Genomic DNA, 27,102 nt, shown 5'->3' on the forward strand with positions numbered 1-27,102 from the left:
CATCCCGCCGGGCATCCCCCCGGACATCTCGCCGGGCATCCAGCCGGATATCCCGCCGGGAATCCAGCCGGACATCCCGCCGGGCATCCAGCCGGCCATCCAGCCGGCCATCCCGCCGGCCATCCCGCCGGCCATCCCGCCGGCCATCCCGCCGGCTCGCCCCCGGCCCCGCCCGCCCCGCCGCTCCCGCAGGTTGCGGGGAGCGCGGAGCCGCCGCGGCCGCGGCGCCGGGCAGGGAGCGCTCGGGGCGGCACCGGAGTTTTCCCCGCCGGCTGCCGCTCCCCCGTCCCTCCCCTCTCCTCCCCTCCCCTCTCCTCCCCGCCTTCTCAGCGTTTCATTTTTGGCGGGGGCAGCGCCGGCTGCGGAGGGGAACGCTTGGCTCTCCGGGACCGGCGCCTGCCGCGGTGCGGATGCGTATGGACGAATCCTCGTGAAAACAGCTCCCGACGTTTTCCCCCACCCCCCCAAAAAAAAACCAAACCCAAACAAACCACCCACTTGGATAATTAAAACGGTAAATCTAGCTAACTTTTCATTATCTTGCTTGCTGTGTGCTTATATATGTAGATATTCATTATTTATCTGGCTTCATTTCGTCATCCTTTGGTTTTTGTTAGTTATCTGATCTTGTGCTGCCGGAAAACTTGAAATATTGGGGTTTGGAACAGAGGAGGACTCCGTTTCTGCTTTTTCCTAAAGTTGAACTGAGGAATGAAAACGTTCCTAGTTCATACCAACCTTGTGAATGCTTTTACTTGCTTTACCAACCTGAACGTAGATGAGATTTCCTGTGGCAGCATCCTCGAATTTGCTTTCCTTTAATTTTGGCCATAATACAGCAAAGATGTGTGCATGCTACACACATACAGTCCTGTAGGCTGATGGATTTTGTATGCTGAGATTCTAACTAGGCTTTGAATCTCTTTAGTTTATGATGTTAACAAGTGAATTGTCTTCTGTTTTCATCCTAATTCAACTTGTGGATTCTGCCAAGAGATCATCTAAACCAAATCGAGTAGTGTTTCTTAGCCCTGTAATTAGTCAGTTGCCTTTTCAGGGATAGAAGCATGCTCTTGTTTGTACAGGTCACACAATTTGTACAGCTTCATAATCCAGAGGGCTTTTGTTTGAGAGGATATTAATTTTATATAGTCCCTGTATTGGCTGGATACTTTATGAGACTGGGCAACCCCAGGCTTTCTGCAAATTATGAAAACCAACTTTAGGAAATTATACATCTTTGGTTTGTTAGGTATTATAATACCACAGATACTTATGTTTGCTACTATAAGATATTCTTCTTGGCATATTTATCCAGCAGATATTTACCTGAGGAAAATAAAATTGAGATGTTAGTTTAAAAAAAAAAAATCAATGTATAATGGGAGAAAAGACTGGTTTATTCTCATCAAATAAGAGAAAATGAGAGCATCAGTTGCATAGTTGGTAAAAATTACTGACCTGAACTTTGCTGTAAAACACGAGCTAAACTTCCAAGTCTGACTTGGGAAAAACTTAGCTCAGGGCAGACTCTGTTGCTCTTCATTGATTTTGTTTCTTTCCTTTCTGAGAAGTCAATCATGTATTGATCTCCCTGCCTATACATGCATGGGCATATTCACCTGCCCAGGCACACACCTGATACTGTCCAAGTTCAGGACTTGTGAGCTGAGGTTTTGAGCCACAATGACTACAAAAAATGCAGGAGAAAGGAAAAAGGAGGAGGGATTTACAATATTTGCTGTTGGGCATGTATTTTACAGACTTTACCTTGGAACTGAGTCTCAGTAGTCAAAGAAGAGAGGCAGGACCTCACGTGCACTTGGCACAGCTTCTGCTCTGAGCTGCTGCCTGCTGAATTTTCATCTGTATTTAAATTAATCTTTGAAAAATGCATTTTCATCCATCATTTATCTTGTTAGTGTTAAAAATGGGATAAAACGTGCATTTGCTGGTTAATTTGGTCTGCTAAATTCTAGGATCTGTTGACCCAAGAGACAAGTACTTTGCTTAGGGGCTAAAAAATTATTTTTGCTTATGATCATACAAACTGCTGTGTGCTGATGCTGCACGCTTCACTTCTTGCAGTGTTGTATGAAACAGGAATATGGAATTAGGAGTCATTTTTTTCTCCTACACATAGGACTTCAAGGGGTTAAGTGATTGGTCAGCAGCACTGCTCAGAGCATTAGTAACTCCAAGGATTATTATTTTCTGAACACTTGGAAAGTTACAGCCTCTGCCTCAGGTTGTTTTAAGGTACTGTGAATAAACTGGTACCCCAGCCTCTTCACAATTACCATTCACAACTTTTCTCTTTGGTGAGATTTCTGCAAAGTCCAGATTTCCACCAAGCTTGTCATAAATATCTGGAAGTTTCTTCTTTTTGATTGTGGAGACTGAAGCACTTGGAAGGTTAAAGGAGGGGGAAAGGTCATCAGCTGCAAGCCATTGTGAAAAGCTAATATAATATCTAAAATTTGATTTCTGACTTACCTAAAAGTCTGCCTTTTTTAAGAGGAGATTAATCAAGCCTTAATTGTTTTGGAGTTTCATTGTAATTATTATTATTATTCCCAGAAGTTTGGGACTCTACAGCTTTCACTGCCCTCAGTGGAACCTGCAAATAAGCAAGTTTCCTTGCATGCTTCCTCTTTCTTCCTTCTCTGAGAGCTCCAAATTGCCTGATCTTTCCATCCAAGCAGCAAATGAAAGGGCTGGCAGAATACACTCAGGCAGGAGGCACCCACTGCATGTAGAATCCGACTTCTGAGTACTGAGAGTCCCCTTGAGCTGGGGTTACAGGACATCTCTCAGGTGCTCACATCATTTTGTGCTAATTCCACATCTGAGGGTGACATACCACTTTTCTAGTGTTTGAGAGAGCAGGAGTGATTAAAATTCAGATATTTTTAATGACTTACTGATGCACAGCTGTTAAAAGAGACAGTTGAATTTATTTGATCTGAAAGAATAACACCTTTTTGCCCCAATTTTCTCTAAGGTATTTACTGGAAAAAAGCTTTATATGCTGCCAGATTCAGTGTTCTGCCCTGCTATTAACCCCCCACCCAGAAACGAGGGAAAAAAGGCACAAGTTCAAAATGCATGAAAAACTGACTTTAAGACAGCTTTAGCTGAAATTGAAATCAGTTTTTATACCTTTGTCTTTTAAATGACTAATCTCTATCTGTGGGTGTCCATTTAACCTGTGCTATAACTTTAGAAGCTGCTGGAGGCAATTTGTACTATAGGATCTGAGGTGATTAACATTGGGTACACATGTACATAAAGCATTTCAGTATTTGATGGGCTGCATCTCTTGGTGTTGGATGCCTTCCTCCTTTTTTTAATATCACATTCTCATCTGCAGGGTAATTTATGAGCACAAGCAAAGGTTACAGGTTTCCTTAATTCCAGCTTCAACTGTTATGGCATTTTTATATAAATGCTCATTTTCTTTGTCATTTAGCAAAAAGGATCAATGTGATCCATTATCCTGCAACTATTGTGGTGAAAAACAACAACAAAAAAAAGTGGTTCTATCAAAAATGTGTCCCCTGGTTGTATTTTTTTGTAAACTAATTATATATGTCAGACATAATGTTGCCCTCTGCTATGACATTATGTTTCCAAATGTAATAAAGTTGGGGAAGTTTCAATGCATGAAAAAAACAAAGTATTTTTTCCATGGGCATTTGATGTCCATGGTTTGAGATTTGCTCCTGGCAGAGGAACAAGTCCTTCTGCCTATACAATTCACATTTTAATTAAAACCAGGGCACATTTCAGAAAATGTATGTTATATATATTGAATTTCAAGTGTTATTTTCTTAGTGGTTCATCTTAAATATTAATGCTGGAGTAAGAGAATGGAATTGGAGGTTATTTCCTCCACATTCTCTTTAGGTCCTCAGTTCTGCAGTTATTGGAGGAAGGAAAGCACATGGGACTACAGTGAAATATGCAGACCTAGACATCCTAAGAATTGACTAAACACTTTTTAGTTTGCCTTGCCTGCAGTAGGAGTGTGTCACATGGTAATTTGGGAAGTTTGCTTGGAAATGGAAGAGTTATGAAACTGGGTTTTCCTCCTACAGCTGTGCATCCCTGTGTGTGTGTGTTTGCAGGTTTGATGTAGGGGAGAGGTGAAAAGCCCAAAATTAAAAGCAGGATGGCTACTTTTAAATAGGCTTGCTCTGCCATGAAGCATCAGCTCAGCACTACGAAAAGTCCAACCTAAGGGCTCCCACATCACTGGCTCCTCTGAAAAATGGGAGGATTGGTAAAGCTCTATCAGTACATGAGAAAAGTAGCCTTGTTGACTCTGTTTAAGTATTGTTTCTTGTCAAAATACAAAATGAGCTTTGGAAGTTTTGAGTGGCAAGCATCCCCAGATTTAAGACAAGGATTATCAAAGTGAAAAAATGGCTGCCTAAGTTTTTGTGGGGTTTTTCTGGGTTTTTTTTGTTTGGTTTGGTTTTTTTTTTTTTTTCTTATTTGTTCCTAGAATCTTGTGCCTGGATTCATTCTATTTTGTAATAAATCATTACTCCACTATGTTAAATGGCAGTGTTGCCTTTTCAGGCTTTGACTGAGCTGGATTTGTGTTGATTGTGGAAAATAGAATGGTTTGATGGTGAAAACATCCAAAAATAATCAGCCAGTCATCTGGCCCATGCACAGACACAGCAGTTATGCCCCAAGTGCCTAACTGTTAAAAAGTCATTCCCTGCCACAGGGAATATTGAATTGCAGAGTGACAATCCTGCTGCTGAGCTGTCTGTGAGGTGCAGAGTGGGGCCAAGGTGATTTAGCTGCCTACTTGCATACGTAGGTGTCTGTGCTTACATATGTGCACAAACACACAGAACAGTTCCATGGAGGCCAATACAAAATTCATGTGAATGAACAAGAGTTGTGGTGAATTGTGAGGCAACATTGGGACAAGGACCTACTGGAGAAAGAGGAAAGGAAAGCAGAAATGCAAACCAGGAATCACAGTACGTAGATCCAGTACATAGACTTTTGACCAGAGTGAGAAGGGTTAGAACTGGCTACCTCTCCCAGAAATGCTTGTGCAGTAATGAGAGGGGATTGTAATTTGATGGAATTCTGCCAAAGGGTACTTTGTACCTATTGAAGTGTGGTTTCATTTGGCAGCTTCTCCTGACTTGAAGAGAACTTCCAAACTCTGCTGCTATAAGTCACAATCAAAAATATGACGATGTTAGAACACTTTGACCTTCAAAAGAGAATTTGAGAGTATTAAATTACTGTACCTGTAACATAGTCATGTCTGCAATAACAATTACAGGCAAAATGACAGAAGTCAGCATCCCCTTCCCCCTTTTTCACAGTGGAAATATAAGTTCATTTTAGTCAAGTTTCATTCCTTTCCTTTCCTCTTAGAGCTGTCTGTAGTTGTTTCCTGCAGCAGCTGAGTGAGCAGGACAGTTGGCCCATGGTCTTTTCATGGACTGGAATGCCAAATGTCCTTGCTTATCGTCCCTCCCTCTGACAGAGGACACGCTGTTCAGTGAATCACTCTTATGGCCAGCAGCAGAACATGACTTCAGCATCACCTTACATCTTCTGTCCTCCCAGTCCTGCTGCTTTTCGTGCCTCACAGCAATTAGGTTTCAGGCAGACCACACGTCCTCATCCTCCGCTGTTTGAGTTTCCTGGGGTTTGACTTGTTGGATTGCTGCTGATTGCACTCACGTGGCAGCACTGACACTGCCCTGCCTGGAAAACTTCCTGTGTGGGCAGCAATAATCCTTTGGGCTCTTGTTTCTGCCTGAATCCAGAAGCCACTGTGCATGACACTTACTGGAGGGTGGCTGTAATACATCAAAACAAGCATTTTCCAATTTTAAGTGCAGATGATTTATTTGTATTATAACCACATTAGTTAGTCTCTAGATGCATACATTTGGGCCCTAATTGGATCTTTCACTGTATAAAAGCAATCCTTCCTCTAGGAGGAAAGAAACACATTATTTTTTTTTTTTTTTTTTTACCTAGCACTGTTGATTTGATAGCATTAAATCCATCCAGTTTATTTGTATTAAGCCTAAGATTATATCTAAATTTAATGGGGGTAGGGGGGGAAGCAGCTATCAATACTCATTTTCTTATCCTTAGCTTTGTGCTAGATTATAAAAGATCAGCCTGGCTTGGAGAAGCCACTGCAGTAGGCAGTGGTGGAGCCCACGGAGTACAAGTTTGCCCCCTCACTGTGATGACTGTGGCTCACTGAGTCACTGACGAGAAGGGGGTGCTCTGAAACCAGCAGAGACAACTGAAACAGGGAGATCTGTGATCAAAATATGATCCCTGAGAGAGATTTTAGGCCATGGTTTATTGGTAACTCAGCCACTAAAGGATGTAGGCTAACTTGGACCTCATCAGTGTTACTCAGAGATGCAGCCAAGTCAGTTATCAGAGTATCTTCCTCTAATTTGTGTTATAATAAATCCTGGTAAATACAGCACAAGCTTTTTACAGGGCCACAGACACAAAGCAATAAATGTGTGCTGGGTAAAAATATTATGAGTATGTACCATTGTCTGGAAATTTTATCAAAAATGGCTCATTATAACAACTGTTGTCAAGTTATAAACCTTACACCACTTGTGATTGTTCAGGAGACTCTCCTGGGTGCCCTGAAATGTTTTAATTAATAGTTTAATAAAAATTAGTGTTTAATTATTCATTAACAGTTGAGCTGAGGGAATAACCTGTAAGGTTGGTAAGCGTGCAGGTGATGAAAGGTTGGGGAGGAATGCAAATGGATGGAACAACTGAGTTAGAATTAAAGACTCATAAAAAATGCAGCTGCATAGAACCAGTATCAGGGATGCTCTCGGGCAGGAACAGCCAAGAGTGCAAATTTAACAGTGGAAATGAGTGGCCAGGCAGAGGTGACACCCCAGCAATATCACAGAGCTGATTCATGTTCTGATGATGTCTCTGGTGAATCCTTTTTGAATAACTGCTACATGGCCCTCCACATCCTGGGCACGTGGGAAACAGAGAGAGCAGGGCTGCTCTGCAAGGGGGACATGCTGGGAGCCCAGGTGGCCCCAGCACAGGCACTCCTGACAGAGGGGCCACAGCCCAGCACAGGCAGGCAGAGCCAGGTGCCCATAATGGGACCAGTGACAGCCCCAGAATTGTGGGGGAATGAACCAGGGGCCACCCCAGGGAGCAACCAGGAGCAAAAAATGACAGACATTATTTAGTGATACAGAAAAAAAATTCAAATGTACCAGAGAAAACAAGCAAATAATACAATTATCCTCTCAAGAAAACAGGAAAGTCAAACTTTAGAAGTCTAATAGCATTTTGGTCTCTGTGAAAGATGCATTTTAGGCTGCTGATTTCTTTCCTAGGGAAATGACTTCCATTCTGTCCTAACACTTGTATCTGCATAAACAATCTTCTGTATTGGGCTTGCCCAACATAATGGCATCATTACCATCTCTTCCGCACAAAGAATTTTTACATTATGGTCATAAATCAAACTCCTTCTCACTCTGCCTTTTACTGAAGACTTTTAATTTTTTTTCTTCCAGTCAAGTCTCACTCCTCTCAAAGACTGTACTGCAGGTCTCATTAGGAAATTACCTGAAGATTGACAGTTGCCAGTGGCAAAAAAGAGCCCCTGCTGTTTTCTAAAAGGCAAAATGTGTTTCTTTTCATTTAGACCAAAGCCTTGTGTGATTATGGGGTTTTGGCTTGGTTGTTTTTTTTTAATTAATATTTTAGGATGTTTATATCCAGAATAAACAACCATTTTCTATTAATACTAAGGATCTATGTCTACACTGTCACTTCTCTGATTTGCTGTTAAGTCCCTGTCTCCTGATCATCAAAACTGTCTCGGTTTGAGTTCGTTTGGACCCTGTTATGCAGAAAACCAATCCGTTCCTTTCAAGACAAAAGCCATATGTGGATTTAGAGGTGATTTGTTGAGGAGACCATTTCAGATAAGCACAGTAGCCAGGACCATATCCAGACTGGGGTCTTTCTGTACTGCACAGTGTTTTCCAGCACACTTCCAGCAGATCTTCTGCTCTCAAGGGCTCACAAACCTTTGTGTCGTGTCCAAGGATGTGCAATTTATCCCCCCTTTGATAACAGGCTATCAAACTACCAATCCACTGATTGAGCTCTCATGTCAATTTAGGTCTTTTGAACATAAAATCTCTAAAAAACAGTGATGATGTCTTTCAGCCACATGGCCCTGTGTTACAGGCCACACAGTGTGGGCACTGCTGCTTGTTCACCCTGCTCTAGATGGAGTTAATAGGAATATTGTGGGCACCAGCCCCACTTCAGCTAAGGAGCTGGGAACTCTCAGCAAGAGAGACATTTTTCCTGTTTGTTTCAGAGATTTGTGATTCAGGATTAAGTTTTTTGTTTGCATTTCAGATTTTGTCAATGGCCTGGAGACACCCTAAGATTTCTCCTTGGGAAAAGCAGATCAGGCTCTCCTCAGCCCAGGGCAAGGCAGCTACCACTGGAAAGATGACAAAATGAAACAGCAAGATGAGCAGCACAGGATGCATCCATTAGTTTTTGGCACAAAATTCAGTGATGCTTTGAACTCTCTGTAAAAGACAAATCTGACCTACAAAATACCTATATTTGGATCCAGCTGCCAAAGAAAGACAGGTCAAGAGGGCATTAAGTGTGGAGTCTGCTCGTGACTGTAGTGGCAGCCAGCACCTGTAAGTGCTGTGCCATCCAGATCCCTTCATAACAACAAAGAACAGGAGCCTTACAAATGCTGTCACTTCTCCAGAACGTGATTTGTGAGGCTTCTGTGAGGCAGTTCCACAGTCCCTCGTGAACAACAGCCTGGGCTGTGGGTGTATACGGTATTGGGACACAATGTGCTATTCACACTGGAATTCCAAATCCACTGTAGTCACCCAAAAGCCTGGAGTGTCATCTGCACTTAGATGTGTGATCTCTAATCAGCAGCAAGAGTGCTGGGTGTAGATCTTGTTTTTAAGATGACCTATGAAGCTGTCAGCTGTAGCTGCTTGACCTATAACAGATAATGCCATCAGGAGGAGCAAGCACTAAAATGAAAAATAGCTTTCCTTGCTTTGCCTAACATTCATCTGACACTCCTAAAGGCTGGAGCTGGGCAGCACAACTACAAACAGAGTGTAAGTTCACTATGAAGGTGCCTCAATTGTCTCTTTCTAGTGGGCTTATGTTTCTTCTCTCAATTCTTAGCTAACAAGTCTCTTCCTCATTAGCCTTCTCCTTGATCTGGTGCTGAAATTATTTATTGGCTCTCTTGGTAGTTTGTTAGACTAATGGCACTCATTTCCTGTTATATACTGCAATACATAAGAAATAAGCAAACCATGTTTTGTCATTTCAGTCATTTTAATCTACAAAATCTCCCAAACAGAACAAAGAAAAGGGGTGCTTAGATGCACTGAAACTTATCTGGTTTTTAGTCTTAAGAAGCTAAATTTGGAAAGGTACCAAAAAAGCGTGAAAAGTATTATTTAGGTAAACCAGACATTAGATTTACAGTGAGATTCTTTGAGGTTCTTTAGCTATTATGCTTCAGAAGCAGCTTCTGTTTCAATGGCACACATCACTGGTTACATTTTCCCTCGAAAGCATGACATCTAATTTCAGAAAAGCAGTCATTAATTTCTAGCTTCAAAAGTCTGTAAAGTGCGTCAATCATTAATGACAATTAACAAAAATTCTCAATGTAGCAATAATTTAATCTCTAAAAAAGAAGAGAGGATAAAAACGTGTCTTGGACATTTTCAGGCTTGAATGGTTAAACTAGAGAGTTTTTGACAACACATTCTGCCTTCAGCTTCAAAATGTTTATTGTCTTGTGCTCTGAAGAGCTAAAGAACCACTGTAACTGATAGAGGAAATAATTTTAGTGGACCATATGTCCACCAAAATTATGCCATTTAAAGAAGTGAAATTATTTGCAGATACACTGAATTTTATGCCAGAACAAACCTTAACCAAGGATTATTGGGCACAGAGATTTGGGGTTTTTTAACAATCCTGGTACAGCAGTAAAGGAAGATAGTTGCAACAGGATGGCAGTATTTCTGTTTCTGTAATAGCTCAGTAACTGGAAAGCACAGTCCAGAGATAAATTCTTGCTCTTTGGGGGTTTTTCATCATGCAACAGTTTTAACCTCACCAAGGACCACTGTCAGAGTCTCCTGCTCCTTCTGCTCATTACAGGCTGTTCTCAAACAGGCTTGGAGCCACAGAGCAGCAGCAAGAGGAGCTCTCTAACCAGCTTTTATGGCAGTCCTGAAGACAGAGATGCTCTGGTTCAAAGCCCTTTTATCTCCATTTAAGAGAAGGGCCTGAAATGGGTTTAAGTTAGTGCTGTGAGGGGCAGTGGGAAAAGCAGAGCTTTGTGTTGCAAGGTGTGCAGGCACCCACACTTTGAACTGCTTTATCCATCTCCAGCACAGGCAGAGCTGACCTCTGCTGGAATCAAAGAGTATAGAAAGTAAATTGAGGGATTTATGTCCATATGAAGAGAGGAACACATTTTTTGCAAACTCCTCATTCCCTTTCAATATGTGTTTGCAGAAAATCCCATTAAATTCTTCTTTGTTGACACCTATCTGTGAAGGCTGGTGGATGCAACACAAGATAAATGGAAAAAACAACCCACCAGAAACTCAGGTCTGTGTTGCATCCACTTGCAGGAATGTGTTGGGTCAGCTTGATTTGGACATATCCTGAGGCAAGGATGGAGAAAGAGGAGGGTGGGTCCTGATTCATTTAGAAAATGCTTTCCACTGTAGACCCACAGAGATGCTTCTCTCTCTTTAAAGACTCATGTGGTCTCCACTACTGCAGTATCACCTGGGTTTTACTGAATGTCCATCCCACTGCAGTTTGTGAGGTTGGAAATGTGACATTTTATTGATTCAGAGGGAGAGGCAGGCCCCTGCCTGTGGATGGCATAGGAGGTCAGGGAGTTTGCCCCTCATCCCCCCAGATAACACAGCAATGATGCTGCTGAATTCTTGGCTGTATTATTATACTCACTGTAGTGAGTATAAACTGGTGACCCTCTGCTGTTCCCAGGGCCATTGCAACACACCCAATCAGCTCCCAACACTCAAAGGCTTTGTTAGAAATTGCTCATCTCTGCTCCATTGGAAAAGTCACAAGAAAAAGCTCTTTATGAGATACTGGAAATACAGGTTTGGCCAGAATTTATCTGAGCAAATATAGAATTAAAATGGAATCAAATGCAGAAAGATGACAAAGCAAACGTTTTTCTGACCTGAAGGCATCAGTCTGCTGAAATCTGATTTCCATGTACCAAAGAGGAATGTAACCAAGGAAGAAGGGAACAGTCCATGTACCTTCATTTCTCTGATAAAGAAGTGAAGATGTGAAGAGGTACCTTCCTCTGGGAGGTACCTCGGTGGAAGTGGCACAGAAATCTGGATTGAAATTCAATGCAACAGTGTAGAGCCTAAGTTAAAGGTAGGCAGACAGAGAGATGTGCTGGAAATACACATAGGATGAAGCACCATTTACACAGGAAGGACCACTGGTAACTTCAGGAGCAGCTTCAATTCATCAGAACTTATTTCACATGGAACTGTAATTCTGAATTTTTTACTGCCAATTCTTTTCATAAAAGCTGCATGTTGTTTTGTTGGGGTTTTTTTTGTGACCAACTAGTTTGTTCTTTTAACTGTTATTGAGAGAACTATTCATGCAATGGCATAATTTAATGATGCCTTTTCTGCATTTTAATGTGTAGTACACCTGTGACTAAATGATTTTTACTTTCTCATTTTTTATTGAGACAATATTGTGCAGACTTCTTTGGCAGGAACCTGACATAAAGCTCTGTCTGTGGAGCCCAAACACATTTACTTTCTGGAAACTCATCCATTTAATCTAGAGAAGCATAGATCATTTGAAGAATGATAAAATTACATGGTCAGCCTGGAAATTAAGCCATTTATATGAAGAGGTTTGCTCTTATGCAGCTGTAGGTATGAGTCACTGACCTAAAAAGTTAAGGCATTGCAGGGATATTAAGAAAATAAAAATAAAGAATTTAATAAATTGGTGAAGTAATAAAAGAAGACAGGAAATAAAAGACTTGTTTGTCCTGACAGAAACAAAAATCTTCTTTTTGTGGTAATGAGAACAGATCATACCCCTCATGTTTCCTGTTACAAATCTTCTGTCCCAACACCTGTCAAATGCAATTGCTGGATGTTCTGCCTTTTAAAGAGCTGTAGCAATCAAGGATCAAGAAGTACTGCTCTTGCTTCCAGTAAAGAAGACTTTGCCACTCCCTTCTTCAGACTCTTCCTGCCTGCAGTCATTGCCAGCTCAGAAACATCTGAATTGCAACAAGGAACTATCCAGGAGGGGTGGAGAGGGCCTTGTGGGCAGAACTGTTCTTCTCAGACACAGACATCTCCAGCCAGGGAAGAGAAGGTAGTTGTGGTTGAGGGTAGAGAAGGGGTAAACAATACCTTTCTTTCTTTCTTTGCATCCTCAGCTACCTCTGAAACCTAGCCTGAAAGTGAGAATCACTTTTTCTTCTGTCTCTGTAGTGGAGGGAACTACAGGAATCTGTTCTCACCTCTCATTTGGTGCCTTTGAGGGAGAGCTGTGTCACTCTGAGCTCTCAGGCAAGAGCCTCATCTCCAGCATCTACAGGGGAGCAGCTCATACATTACAATAAACTGGCTTGGAGTCAATTCAATTTAGATCAAAGTGATGATAATGCCTTAAAGGAACTAAAGAGCTGATTCAAAAGATGTTTCTGCCTTCGGAAGGTTATCCAGCTAGCTACTCTTATCCCTCAGGTTTGTTTGCAAATTTAGGTTCCAAGTTACTTCTAAGTACCCCTTGCTCAAGTCACAATGTTTTTTGTGTGTGTGAGTGTGGTTTTTACCCCATTTTAGCTGAGTGATTGCAGAGGCCAGTGGGAGGTAGAAAGGTCCTTATCAGAGGAAAATAGGGTACCTCTGATAGTAGGTATTACCCTATCAGGGAAATACCTTACAAATAAATTGTGAAGATAGAAATATTTCTATAAATATAGTGCAGTCTCTGTTTCTCAGATTTAGATTCTCTGTGGTAGGGAGGAGGCTGTAGCACAGACTGTGCCATGGGTCTCTGTGTCTGATTACAGAATTAAATCCTTATTTAAACAGGTTTTCCTGCTGTGAACTTGCTGCCTCTCAGACAGACACACCAACACCACCACCCCTTTATGCTCTTTGCCTTATGAATGTGCTCCATGCCAGCATCTGCCAGTGGCTGCAGGGTGCATCTTCCTTAGCAAGAGGCAGAAGCTGGGATGGGCTTGGGGACAGTGCTTGCTTGTGTGGGTACACAAAAGTCATTTCCAAATCAGAGGAATCATTCATGGATTGCAAAAGTCCAGCAAATCTGAGCCAGGAATTCCAATAAAAATTGTAACGAGATTGCAAATATACATATTAATATACATATTAAACATGATCCTAAAGAAGCTTCTAAATCAAAATGCAATAGGATAAACACAGATGATGAGAAAAAGCTGGAATAATTGCAAACCAGAGACTGAAACTTCTGCTATATCATCTACCTGTTTTTCCCTCATACCACCCCAGCACTCTTGCTAGACCTTTCTGAATCACACTTGTGATATATTGTCAGTTCAGCAGCAGCAGAGCTGGGGATAAGGCACCATGATTAAATCCTCACAGAGACTGTAACAGAATAAATCAAATTATGTAAGTAGTTAATTTTCATAATTTGAAATTACTTGTCTTTTATGCAGTCAGAATCAATCTAGGCTATTAGCAACTACTTTGGTGTATTTTTGGGCATGGTTTATGAATGTTGTAAGGGAAGGCAGCAAGCCATTTTTGTAAGCAGGTTTGTAATACCCAGTCTTACACTGGGTTATACTCAATCAAAAGTGATGGCACAATGGTCAGTTCTGGGAAACCTGATAGGCCAAAGCAGAGTCAGAAATTGTAGGCAGGAATCTGAGAGCTGATTTGAGAAGGGAAAAGGGCAGAGAGCACATGGAGGAGCTTTCCACCCTGCAGAGAGCCTAAGGATGCCCCTTCCCACAGCTCTCAGAGTCACTGCCGGCCCACAGCTCAGAGGGTTTGGGTTTAACTTCATCCTCTGCCAAAATGTGTGACCTTGGTGTCACCATCTAGTCTCCCTGCATCTCACTGTCCTGACTCATAAAGCAAGGTGAGGAACATTCCCCTGATTAACAAAGAACTGGAAATAAAAAGCACATTGAACAATAAAAAGTACTTGAGCTCTGTAAGGATGGGGCATTGCTTGAACCGACAGATCTTCCTGTGAGGAGCTTCCCTGCAGCTTCAAGCCAGGGTTACTCAGTCTGTTCTCTTGGTATGGGAACAATCAGAACACCTGCAAATAAGTTTTAAGCAGGACATGCAGTTCTGGAGGCCTCCACACAAGAGGCATGCCTCTGATTTTCTCTACAGCCAGACACAAGTTTAAAGGACGAGAATTCACAAATGGTGGTTTGGTCTTGCAGCTCTCCCCTCCCACCAAGCTGACAGAAGGCTTTCACAGCTGGTTCTGCAGACCTTCACAAGACCTTTCCCTCTTCTCTGCAAGCAGCAATGGCAACTGAACATTGATTTTCAATGTGGCTTTTCATCACTGAAACGCTGACACTTTAATTATCAGGAGGCCCTGCACAGGTTGGAATTAGAAAACAATTACAAGTACTTATATCACAGAGCTTAGTACAGCAACTCCCAAAAAGTTATCTGAGCAGCAACACTTTTGAAGCTTGCTTGCTGTAGTTTTTGTTCTTACAAAAGTTTTCAGTCCTTCTGTTCCCTCAGACAGATCCTCTAATGTCTAATAATATGTTGAACACATGCTGTGGCCTTTCCATTAACAGGGGCTTGCCTTGTATCTGCTTGTTTTCATCAAAGGCAAAGGGACTCTTGATCTCTGTAAATATAGTTGAAACTGGGCAATGAGTTCAAAAGGAGCTTATGGGCACTGACAATGGCACAATCTTGTAACTGTTATTTCCCAAGGAAACTGGATTAAAAGGAAGCATCTGGCTATGTGGTAGGCTAATTCTAACCTTCCTTTCTGTCAGGTTTTTTTTTTTTTTTAAAAAAGAGAAAATATATTTTTGCGCAATGTTTACTAGCTGAGTTTCATTCAGAGGGAAACTGACTCCCCAAATTATTTTTTTGTCTCTCACTACTGGGTCTAGAAAAAGGGAAGGTTTATGTCTTTGGACATAACTAGTAGAAATTACTCTTTTAAAGTTCCCTCTTTTATTAATTACAGGTAATTTGCTTTGTCAAGGGTTTCCACGGTACGGTGTCTCCTTTGAAATAATTGCAAAATAATTCTCTCTTTAAGGTTGTTTTGAGCAGCATGATGGAAGTCTCCCATAGCCTGGTCTCCTACTGGAATTTTTATCCTTCTTGATTATAGGCTGTGTTCCCATGACAATTCCTGTGCTCATGCATCCCAGAATTAGCTCCTAACACATTCCAGCCTGATGGTACATTAAGCCCACTCAGTGCTCTGCAAACTACATGTACGCTCTAGGCTCTGAATATGTGGGGAGAGGAAGGTCTCTAATTTGGGCATTAAGGCTATGGGATTTAAAGATGGGAGAAGGGATGGACAGAAGGTAGTGGAGGAAGTAAAAGATGCCCAGGTTTATTCCCTTTTTAATTTCTTTTTAATAGAAATGCCTCATGTCTGCAGGCTAAGAAGGGTATGTAACAGTAGTAAGTATAAACTTTTGGCAAAATGGAACACTTGCTTGAAAATGACATCACTTTAACTTCAGAGTCTGCTGACACGGAAAGGAGTTCTGTTTTGAGTTAACTTTCCTGCAGCTTTCCTTCACTGAGCCCTCAGTTTACCTGCAAGCTCCCTGTTTCCATGAGGTGCTTGTGTGACATTCCCATTTTAAACACCACAGCATTCCAGCTGCAGAGCTACACACCTTCCTGGGGATCTCATCTTAGTCCAAACCTGAGGAATATTAGTAAAGACCTTCTCAAATGGAACAGCTCTGTGCTCAGTCTAGGCTGCCAGAGCAGTGCCAGAGCTGATGGTAACGCCCAACAGTGCCAGGAGCCAAGAAGGGAACACCTGGATACTCCATCACTGCAAGAGAAGTCAAGGTCCATTGACAAAAAAGACTCCCAGGAGGTGCTGGTTTGGCTCCAAATGACACTGCTGGATTATTAGGAAGATCACCATTGCATTCCCATGTTTTGTGGACAGCATTAATGTCTCTCAGCCAAGGCACAATGAATTCCAGCCAGGACTCCTGATGGATCTTCATGGACACCCAGCACTGCTAGCAGAACATGTTCAACCACCACAGCTACTGAGAGAGCTGCTCACTGACTCTTCTCCACCAGCAGCTACAGCTCACACATTAAAGCTGTTCTCAGGCTTTCTGGATGTTTTTGCCCCCAGCCTGTTCTCAAGAAGCTGTCCAGAATGGAGAAGCAAAACTCTTCAACATGTTTCCATCTGAGAACAGCTTACCATCTCACCATCTGTCACAACAGCACTTTCTAACATTTTCTTCTCCCTCTTGGTACTTCTTATGCCTCTTCAAAGTTTGCCCTCTGGCATTCTCCAAATGGCACAGCAGTGTTCAGCAGTGTTGGTACACTTGCATTTGTGGAGTATCAAAAAGTCTCCTCCCTCCCAGATTTTTCTTGCTCAGTATGATGGTACCACGAGGGTTAAAAAACCCCAAAGCTTATTATAATGCAAGCATGGTTACCAAGATATCAGGTATAAGAGAAAATGCAGTTGAGATTGTAGTTTGCTTACAGTTTGAATGATGCTCTGAGCTTTCAGCTACCTTCAACTTCTACAAGATACATTACCCAAACTAAGATATGTAAAGATACCTACAGATTTTAAGATACTCAGTTTGCATTAATCAGTCTTACATTATTAATGCTTTTAAAATAGTGCAAAATGTCTAATATTTTGCTATGCAATTTGCTCAGACCTTCAGATGACCTAAACACAAATTTCAAGGATAATACATTCAAAGGCAAGAGCATCTCTCTGAGGGGTCACCTATAAAAGTAACATTGACCTCAGCCTCACAGAACCTCAGTGAGAAGCTCCCCACAGAATAACTGCTGTCTACTGCACCAGCTGCCATCACCATCTGAACAAGACCCTTTCTGTTCCTTGGTGATAAACCTCCTGATCAGATCTGTCCCACACCTCAGGGGAGCCCATAGAATTGCACCAGGAGGTTAACACTGATTTCTTCAAATCTCATCCATTTTCCAGCAATTCAAAGCCACAAAGGCACCCTCCCAGTCCCTGTGCCAGTGCTGGTCTCCAGGCTGAGCCCAGGAGGAGACCATAGGAGGGGAATTCCAGGAGTGAGGGAAAAACATTGCATTAGTGTTGCTATGGAGATGAAAATTAGCACAATAACTATTGTGTTCTGTTTCAAAGCTTCCCAGTCTTCAGTTTTAACTCCTTCCCCTACTCTACCACTGTTTCAGTTCTGTCCCAGCAGCATTCCAGCACACCTGACAAGATTTCTGGGCCAAGAACTGGAAAGGGAATGGCAGAACACATAAGAACCTAAAGTCTGGGCAGCGACCAGAAAGGAAGGAGAAAAAAGTGAGGGAAGGCCTTGTAGAAGGAGGGGATAAAATAAAAAAATAAAAAAAAAAAAACAGGGAAAAGAAATTGGCGGGGGGGGGGGGGAAGAGAGAGAGAGAATTGTAAGAGGCAGAGATCTAGAAAAAGTGCTTTTGAAGAAAGTGCAGAAACAAAATTGGAAAATACTTTGTTACCATATGGTCACCTTCTACCATTCCTTAATGAAGCCCTGCTCCTCACAGACAGCAATGCACAGGCTGTGCACACTCAGCAGTGAATACTGAGATCTCTTTCTTCCAGCATGCAACAGCCTCTCACTTCTCTTCAGCACTAAGAGGAAAAGCAAAGCTTCTAGCAAAGAAATATAACATCATGCTTTCCTCTCAGAGGAAGAGCGAAAGTTAGAATTAATTTGATAATTTTAAAATTTTCCACATCCACATGGTTGCACTGAATTATGTGGTTGTGCCATTTCTGATAGGGTTTATGTTTCAGTTCCCTAAAGCTTGCACTTCTTATGGATGAGTTGTTGTTGACCTGAGTTCAATCCTTTCTATAAAATCACTTGGGCTGTAAAAGTAATGCCCTGCCCTTCTTCAGAAACCAGAAAAGCATTCAGACAGGGTAATAAAGATTCAGTGGAGCTTGTAGATGAAAATTAAGAAGACAAGGCACTTATGATCAACTAGGCTTCACAACTACTCACAGAGGCACCATGGGCAGCATCATCAGGTACATAAAGTCTCTGAACACACCTTTCAGTTATGGAAAATGTTGTCCTCTTGCTGCCACAGCTCTTGTGCAAAACCCAGTGAACAAGCCTTGCTCTGTTACCTCTGGCTCTGCAGCAAGCACCGCCTTTGTTCTTCCACTCTTCCAAAATCTCATTCCTTTGCAGCCACCAAGGGTACAGCTGAAATTTTATTTTTCCCAGCCAGCAAGAGCAAGCCTTTAAAAGCAAGGAGATGATGAATGTTTTCCCTCCCAGAGTTAAAAGAGGAGGAAACACCTTCACTAATTTATTGATTTATAAGGCATATTTGTGGAAGCTCAAGAAAGTCCAAAACCAGAAGAGGGATCAGTGGGACTCTCACCAACTCCAACCATAATTCTACTGCTGCCATCTCATTTCCATCTCCTTTCCCTCCTCCAGCCTTGCAAAGGAAAATATCTTCAGAAGAAAAGTCCTATATCTGTTACTTCTGAAGGCTCATTCCCTTGCTTTCTTGTGAAGAACTGTAGAAATCGTTTTCTGAGAAAACTTCAAACCAGACACGAAACACAGACAGAAAAACTGTTCTTTGAAGCTCAGAAAGTTAAGGAAAAGGCTGTTGCAAATGAAGCCTTTCAATTAAAATTTCTCCAGTCAACAAAACATCAGACTGTTATTATTATTAAAAGATTATCTTATCTAACAAATGATGGGTTTAAACTTGAAACTCACATGCAATATAGAATGGCTGAAGTCTGAAAATACATGGAGTTGGGTGAGAATGCTACTAATTATCCCTTCCCTGAAAGTCTCATTTTCTTTTTCTGAAATATAATACATAAAACTGTGACAAATAACTAAGATCTTTCTAATTGAGGAAGTATCAGGAAAGGGAGAAGCAGCAGGGTATGGATTTTGTTCACATGCCAAAAGCATGGTATATGAAATGTCATTGTGAAGTTCCAAAAACACTGAAGAGTCTTGCTTGGCAGCTGGTTAGTTAGGATCTGCTTAACTCTAGCAGTGCTGAACATTTCAAGTGCAATTCAAAATCATCTTTCTACCATGTTTCCCTCTCACACTTTTGCAAGACAGGGTGATGAAATCCTTTATTTTGTGAGCCTTAAAGACAAGAAATTACCAAGAGATTTTTTTTTTAGCTACTGTACTCTAACCTTTCTGGATTTCTGAGAAGTTTTGTCTTTAGGATGGCATACTTATCTTTATCCCTGGAATTTTATCTACCACAAAGAGAATGCAATTTTTTAGCAACAGAGTACATGCTCATGTTTCTATTCAGGGGTCACTTCATAGACAAAACACTTGTATGAATGCCTAAATTAATTCTCAATCACACCAAAATAACCAAACACCCAAACTACAAACACAATTTTGGAAAATGCTGTTAGGCTGGGGCCATGCTGTCTTAATCTAGATAATTCTAGATATCCTGATCATGTCACTGAGAGAGGATTGGTTTTGCAAGGATGATTAATCTCCTTTTCCCCCTAACATTATGAATGCTACTAACCACTCCATCTAAGTTTGTGCAGTGTTGTTATTGCTATCATCTCACAAATAAAACCTAGCCTGACATGTTGATGCCTTAAGTTTTAGCTTTCATATATTCCAAATTTTGTACTGTACTTGTACTGTATTTATGGTGTGACTCTGAACTTCATGTAAAGTGTTAGCAAGTTCTCCTCACAGTTTGGTCAGACAAAACAATCCTTTTCTAGCCCCAGAACCATTGCAGCTTCAGGCCCAAAAAGTACAAACAGCAAATTGAGGAGAGTAATCTGGGAGGATGGGACTTCATTACCTGAAGTTGTAATTGGACAATTAACCCAAATGTGTAAATGGAACAAAACTTATAAAAGTGTGAACACTCGTGACCAGGTGTCCATCTTGGGTGGAGCCTTGGCCTGGCTCCTGTACTGCCCAGGGTGTATCCTTTGAAGGCCTTTTAATAAATACCTACTTTATTCCTTTAACTCTGCCCAGCCTCTGCTCCAGGTAGCCTCTCCAGGCATCGGTGTCAGTAATTTGTGCATCATCTATATTAACAAATCCTTCTTACACAAGATTTATTCTGTGCGTTTTTTAAGCCTTAGAACAACATGGTCAGTGTTAAGGCACTGGGAACTTTCCCACCTTTGGTGAGGGGCTGGAGTGAATGAGTTGGCATGTCATGAAATAGCTCAGATGGGTCACAGTGATGGTCTGGTACATGCAAAACCACACCTGGATCTTTGGACAATGCCTGGATGAGAAGTAGAGCTTCTCAGGGTGCTCATCCCACCAATGCATCCCATAGGAAACATGCTGCCTTCCTGGGCTCTGGTTCTAATGCCACCTGATGGTGAGTGAAAATGTCTCAGGTGATGTGAACAAACCAGAAATCCAGGCTGAGCTGCATCAGTTTGACTCTTGAACAGGCAGAGCTGTGGTCCAGCAGAGAGCTGCCAGATGCTGACGCTGCTTTCTCTCTTCCAAGGATTGCTGCACACTTGGGAAGCAGAGCTAAGCCTTTTGCACTCCACTGCCACGTAAAAATCATGAATGTTGTTGCGGTGTTTTTCAAACTCATTTTCGCTTTCCCTTACACTCAGCCTTTCCAGCTTTGATCACAATGCAGCACAGCTAAGGCACCTGAGGAACATTGCTAGGCAACAGATGCTGCAAAGGACCACTTCCCCTCCCCTCACACCGAGGTGGCAGCAGACCTTACAGTGCTCCAAGTTGCCTGTCACCAAATATTCAAGGTAAAACCTGCTTAGGTTTATGAAGGCGGTCAGCCGAAGCAAGAAATTACTCTGAAAGTAGGAGCTGGAAACAAAACTGCAGTAGGTAAAAAGAGGCAAGTCAAGGAAATGAAAGAGAAACTCGATGGGAGACAACAAAAGGCAACATTAAATAAGGAGTTATTAGATGTGTGGGAGCAGGTGGAGAATATGAGGAATGAAATTAGCAAAACACACGTACAGAACTGAGTTGAAAACTTCTGTGTTAGCATAAATATAACTAAGCTTAATTTACTGTCCTTGTTGTAAAAGTTCATTTATTTCTGAAATTCTAGTTAGTGTTCATTTTACACCACCGTATCAAAAATTATGTCTACCATGAGGAAACCAACACTACTGTTGTGTTTTTCTTCTGAATTACCAGAGTACTTCACATTCATTTTTGCTCAGTCCATAAATGTCATCCATGGAGTAAATAGAAAAATTTCATTTCATCATCATTTAGGAGTGAATATAGAAGCTACATAAGGCCACATAAATCTTTATAGAACACAAATGGGTATTTCACCCAGAATATAGCTTGAAAGGCACATAGAAAATGGTACATACTAAGCAATGCTAAGTAAGCAAAGGGAATGTTGCATCTGTCTAATGAGAGTTTTCTTTAGGACAACAAAAACAAGCTGCTAGAATAGCCTGACCTGGAAGCTGTGAAGCACAGTGCAGTATCACATTTAGGAAATGTGTTTTTGCATTGTTTGAATCTCTGATTGCTCTTTTAAATGTGTAAATAGGCTTGCCCAGTAGGATGAACAGTGGCAATGAAAAGATGTTAGGTATGAAGAACCAACAGGAAAAGTTCTGAGCATCAAATTAAGCTGTGTGTTAGAAATTAACAAATGCAGACTTACGGTGAAAATTAGATTTGGCAAAGGATATTAAAGTAAACTGGGTGGGGGATGGAGTTACTTTGCAGGGAGGACAGAGATTAAAGATAATCTGGGTACAGTCCAAAAACTGGGTAGATACTCTGTGCCTCGTTTCAATCAGAGGAGATGATGTTGAACATAGAACAAGAGACAGAATGGCTGAGGGGAATCAGGTTAGGAAAATTGTTAAGGAGCTTATTTGGTCTTTTGGACCAAATAATCACCACAGCAGAATTCTGAAAGAAGAGGATGCAAAATAGCAGGTAGAAAAATACTTTCAGTAATTCTGGTGTGTCAATCCATTCTTAAGTGACCATACAACTGCAAAGAGGTTGATGAATGACTGAGTTTGCCAAAGGAACAGCTTTGGCAGATAAGGAATCTGCCAACAAACTTACAGTTGAAGCAAAAACCAGAAAAGGGAAAATAATATTTTAGCTGAAGGGTAATGTTGCCATGAGAGCAAACACAACATGAAATTAGGAGAACATATCCAACCTTCAGTACAATGAGGTTGGGTTTGGGGAACAGTTTGCTGAGGGTAATTGGCATAGAAGTATTTCGAAATGGAGATTGATGGGTTTGGGTAATTAGAGATGAATTTGCCTGAGGTAGGAGTAGAGACCATTCCTAGACCAGAAACAAATAGGTCTGTTCTTCCTGTTCTCTCAGAAGGCAAAGGTTTAGGTTGAATGTGTTGGCATGGCACAGACTGAGTCCTGCCAGTTGTTCTTGGGGAGAAGGGAGGAAATGGAAAAGTCAAAACGTGCCTGCTGTCACAGGGGCTGAAATCCCTACATGGCCCACCCTCTGCTCATGGAATTGACTGTACACATGCTGCCCAGATGAGATACTCACTTAGGGAAAAGCAACCAACCATTTTCCCTCAGTCAATTACTTTTTAACTTAACAGAGTTTATGCAGTTTGTCTCACCTAAACCAAATTATTGACTGTGTTGAAATAGGAGAATAGAACTGGAGGCATGGGTATCTTCAGAGTAAATGGAATATTCCCTCCAAGGGCTTAACCAAACTTGAGTATGTTTTGTTTGTGAACTCTTCAGCCAGCTTTCTCTGCCACTGACACATCACTTTGATAAGTCCCTTTTTTATTTGCTTCAACACACCAGTTAAAATATCTGACTCATTTCATAAATGCACTTTAAGGTTTCTTATTAAAAAGCTTTGCAATAGTTCAAGAGAAAACGGGTTCTGCAAATACAGAATAAAGTTTACTAATCTATTTTTGGAAAATGAGAGCAGTGCCAATTAGCCTGCAGCAGTCTGATGGTGAAATTCCCCATGCCCTACTGGGAAAGGTCACTGGAGTTGTGCCTGCATGTTGACACAACCTTTTAATGCATATACACATTTAAAATAATTATTTTGCATGTCAAGCCATATCTTCCTCTTCCAAGTTCATTCCCACTGTGGAACGGATGGCTTGAAATCCAATTTAACTAATTTTCTTGATGCAATTTTCTTCCATGTCTACTATTTTCAGTGCATATTACATCTTTACTACTTCTGAATACATCTTATTAAGTAATAATCACAAATATATATATATATATACACCATAAATTTCAATTCTGTAATTTCTCCTTTCAGTCAACTCTAATGTTTGTCATTTCTGAAAACTTAAAAAAAAATCTGTTGAATAAGTATGCACTTCAATTGCTCTTCAAACCCACTGAACAAAGACATTTCATAGCTAACTTGTATTATTTATCCCTAAAACCAATTCCATTTTCTATTGAATCTTCTTAATGTGTTTTGTTGGGTTTTTTTTGCCTTTATAACAATTGATATGCAGTTATGGAATTCAATTGGATCACAGAATTTTTTTCAGGGCTGGAAATGAAATTTGCTAGCATCTCTTTTCTCATCCTCAGAGCACCAGTTTGATGTATTTGAAATGCTGCTACAAACCATAGAGTGAAACAAGAGAACTGGGGGCTGCGGGAAGGTCCAGAGAATCTGCTCTCCTTCTAACCCTGAAGCATGGAGGGGTCTGGAGGGATGTTGGGACATTATTACCCTTATATCCCAGTTCAGGAACTGGGTTTTGGGCAAGGGGGTTTTTGTTAGGTTTTGCAGTCCTCATATGAAGTTCTTCCTGCTTATGCAATTGTTTCAAAAGATTTAACTTTAGGAAGAAAATTCTTAGATTCATCTGCTTTAAAATAAAGCAAACAACAACAAAAAACCCCAGTCTATCTTAAAACTGGCTACCTCACAGACACTAAATATTCACAGAAGGGATGGGCTGTTTATCAAAACATTTTTCATGATGCATTTAGAGGTGTTCTGTACTCAACTATTCCATTCTAAACAGATTTAACTCGATCACAATGAAATCTTCAGGAGAGTGTGGCAGTGCTTTCTGCTTCCATTTAAATGATAGTTCTGTCTGCAAAGTGGTCATAAAAGCAGCAGGCAAGGACTTTATAAGTTGTTGTCTGTCAGTTATTTCCATGTAAAATATACGTTATCTGCAAGTTAAATTTGGTTTGGTTTCCCCAATCTGTCAGTGCTACCAACTCAAGCTGACAATCAAGCAAAGTCCTTCTCATGCATAATTACCTTTAATGAGGAATCCTCTGGCCCAGTTGTTTCACTGACACTTGAGCACTGTTTCCTGCCAGTATTTTTTGCACAGACAGCACAGACCAGATCTCAACAAACAATGCCAGTGACATACAAGAAAATGTTGAACCTGGTTGACTCTCAGCACATCTCCTGTGCTGGGCTTGCACACCAAAGAAAATAGTTAAAACATCAGTTTGAAAGGCAAGCAAGTAACTGTGCCTTTGAATACACAAATAACATACTGAGTAGGCGGTAATTTTACATCGAAGTGGGAGATGTTAGATAAACTCTCTTCTCAGAGCAGCTTTTGAAATACCTGGGGTCTGAGTGCTGCTTTCACATTCACTTTGCCCTTTACTGAACACTTGTAGCACCTTCTCTTTACCCAACCCCATGGGAAAAAATCTAGGACAAATAAGTTTTCAGGGCTTGGAAAGACACAATTAGTTTAGTTTTCCTCTTTAAGAAACAGTGTAAATTTTAATGCTTAAACATCTCACTTTTGTTTTCGTCCACTTTTGGCCTTAGAAAGTAGGAAAGTTTTATGTGCATTGTGCAGAGGTAGCAGCATGGCCTGAACACAGGTAGAGTGTTCTTTATTTGATATAATAAGCAGTTATTTTAAACTAGAAGCAACAAACTGATAACTGCTACTTAAATAATGAAAAATATTTCATAAAACACACTTTACCACATAGTATTTGTCTTATATCCAACCCAGTGGGCCAGATGTTGATTTTCATTTGGAACAAAGGTCAGGAATCCCTGCTAGTGTGAGGTCAGTATTAAAGCCCTTATGAGCAGGAGTGAGGTGATCTCTCCATTTTTTTCCTTTGTTCATACAGGGTAACATACACTGGTTCCTGCTGTCAGTATTTACTTTTATTGTGCTGCTATCTGCTTTTCACAGTAATTTATGGAATCACATTACACACTACTCATCTAGTGTCTAGGAAAGACCCATAAATTCTGCTCTGATGAAAGACCAGTGTGCCACACATAATATCTGTGAGACATTTGTGTTGTACCCACTCACATCCAGAAGTCAGGCAGCCCCTCATGCCTAAGTGATTGCTTTCAGTGGCAGATGAAAATGTCTTCCCTACTTCTCCAGATGCATGAATTTTTCAGCTTATTGCTTTTTTTTTGTAGGATAGGGGATCAAAGCAAAGATGATGATAAATCTCTCTAACTCCATCCATATCAACATCTTCAGACATAAAGATGAAGAGCTTTAAGTATGTTTGCACAAAGATTCTTTCAGCATTATACTGATCTGCAAGAAATGATATATGCACTAGTGTCAGTGCTGCAGAACTTCACGCTCAAAGATGAAATTGTCAGTTAATAGCAAATAATCCTAACACTTGCTGACACAGTCAACAGAGGACTGTTTGAAACAGATTGTTATTTACAGCTGTGCCAGATGGGACAGTTTGAAATATGTTTAACTGCTCTTTAGATAACATTTAAAATATATTCCTCATATCCTCAAACAATTTGAAGTTGCTGAGATTTTTATTTGAGTAAAATTTACCTGCAAATATTTTTATGTTCCTGCTGTTGACCACAATTATATGTGCCTGAAAATAAAAGACAAACTGCCTACAGCAAATTCTTACTGGAGCTCACAGAATAGAAGCATTAAATATTAATAAATTAATACATCAGTTTCATACAAACTGAGTGAACTTTGTGGGAAACTTATGTGTTAATTTATGTTAATACATTATTTTAACATGACCTTTAGCCTGCACTATGCATTGGTGGGGAATTTGTGCCATCTGTGTGTCTAGCCCTCAGATAAATGGTTAATAACTAAACCATTAAGGAAGGGGCATTGAGGTGGTGCTGTTTTGATTCAGTGTTATTTTCATCTTTTTTTAGACCCTACATGTTTTTTTCTGCTTTCTTCCACCCTTTCTTATCCTCTGAGAAATGTAAAATTACATTAACAAAAGATTTTAGCAGAGTGGGTGGAGTGATGGGGCAGAAACCATGTCCTGCAGAGCTGAACATAGCATTATGGCTTAAAACTAAAGGAAGTGTTAGCTTTTCTATAAAGCCAGAAGTAATCAGTAAAATACACTTGTAGCATTCTCATCAGACCTCCAGTGAGGCATTACACAGCCAGTTCATATCTGAACAGCAAGCTATACTGTTTTACAAGCTTTTAGGAATTTTCTTAGGAGTGTTTGTGTACAGGACATGTACCTGGTGAATATACCTGGGAATGTATCTGTGTGAGCTGGTTTTTTGTTTCCCTCCAAAACAGATATGTAGACCAAAGCATGGGAGCTCCACAACTATCTCCCATTCCCCCTTGGATATGATTCAGCTCAGATCTCCACTGAGATCTCTGGGGACACCACAACTTCAGGCTTTGGCTTGTCTGCTGAGACTTCTGGCAGCACTATCAATTATTTTAAGAGGTGCAGCCCAGGAT

At 40.9% G+C, this 27,102-nt stretch overlaps 1 protein-coding gene across 1 annotated transcript in view; it reads left to right on the forward strand.

Annotated features, from left to right (window-relative positions):
• The first annotated feature begins 352 nt into the window (after positions 1 to 352).
• Positions 353 to 27,102, forward strand: part of HTR1F (5-hydroxytryptamine receptor 1F) — a 105,418-nt gene continuing 78,668 nt past the window's right edge. The window contains exon 1 of the mRNA XM_015626497.3: positions 353 to 514. The gene's annotated coding sequence lies outside the window, so the exon portion shown is untranslated. The remainder of the gene's footprint in view (positions 515 to 27,102) is intronic.

This window comes from Parus major, chromosome 1, assembly GCF_001522545.3.
Source record: "Parus major isolate Abel chromosome 1, Parus_major1.1, whole genome shotgun sequence".
Lineage (NCBI taxonomy): Eukaryota > Metazoa > Chordata > Aves > Passeriformes > Paridae > Parus > Parus major.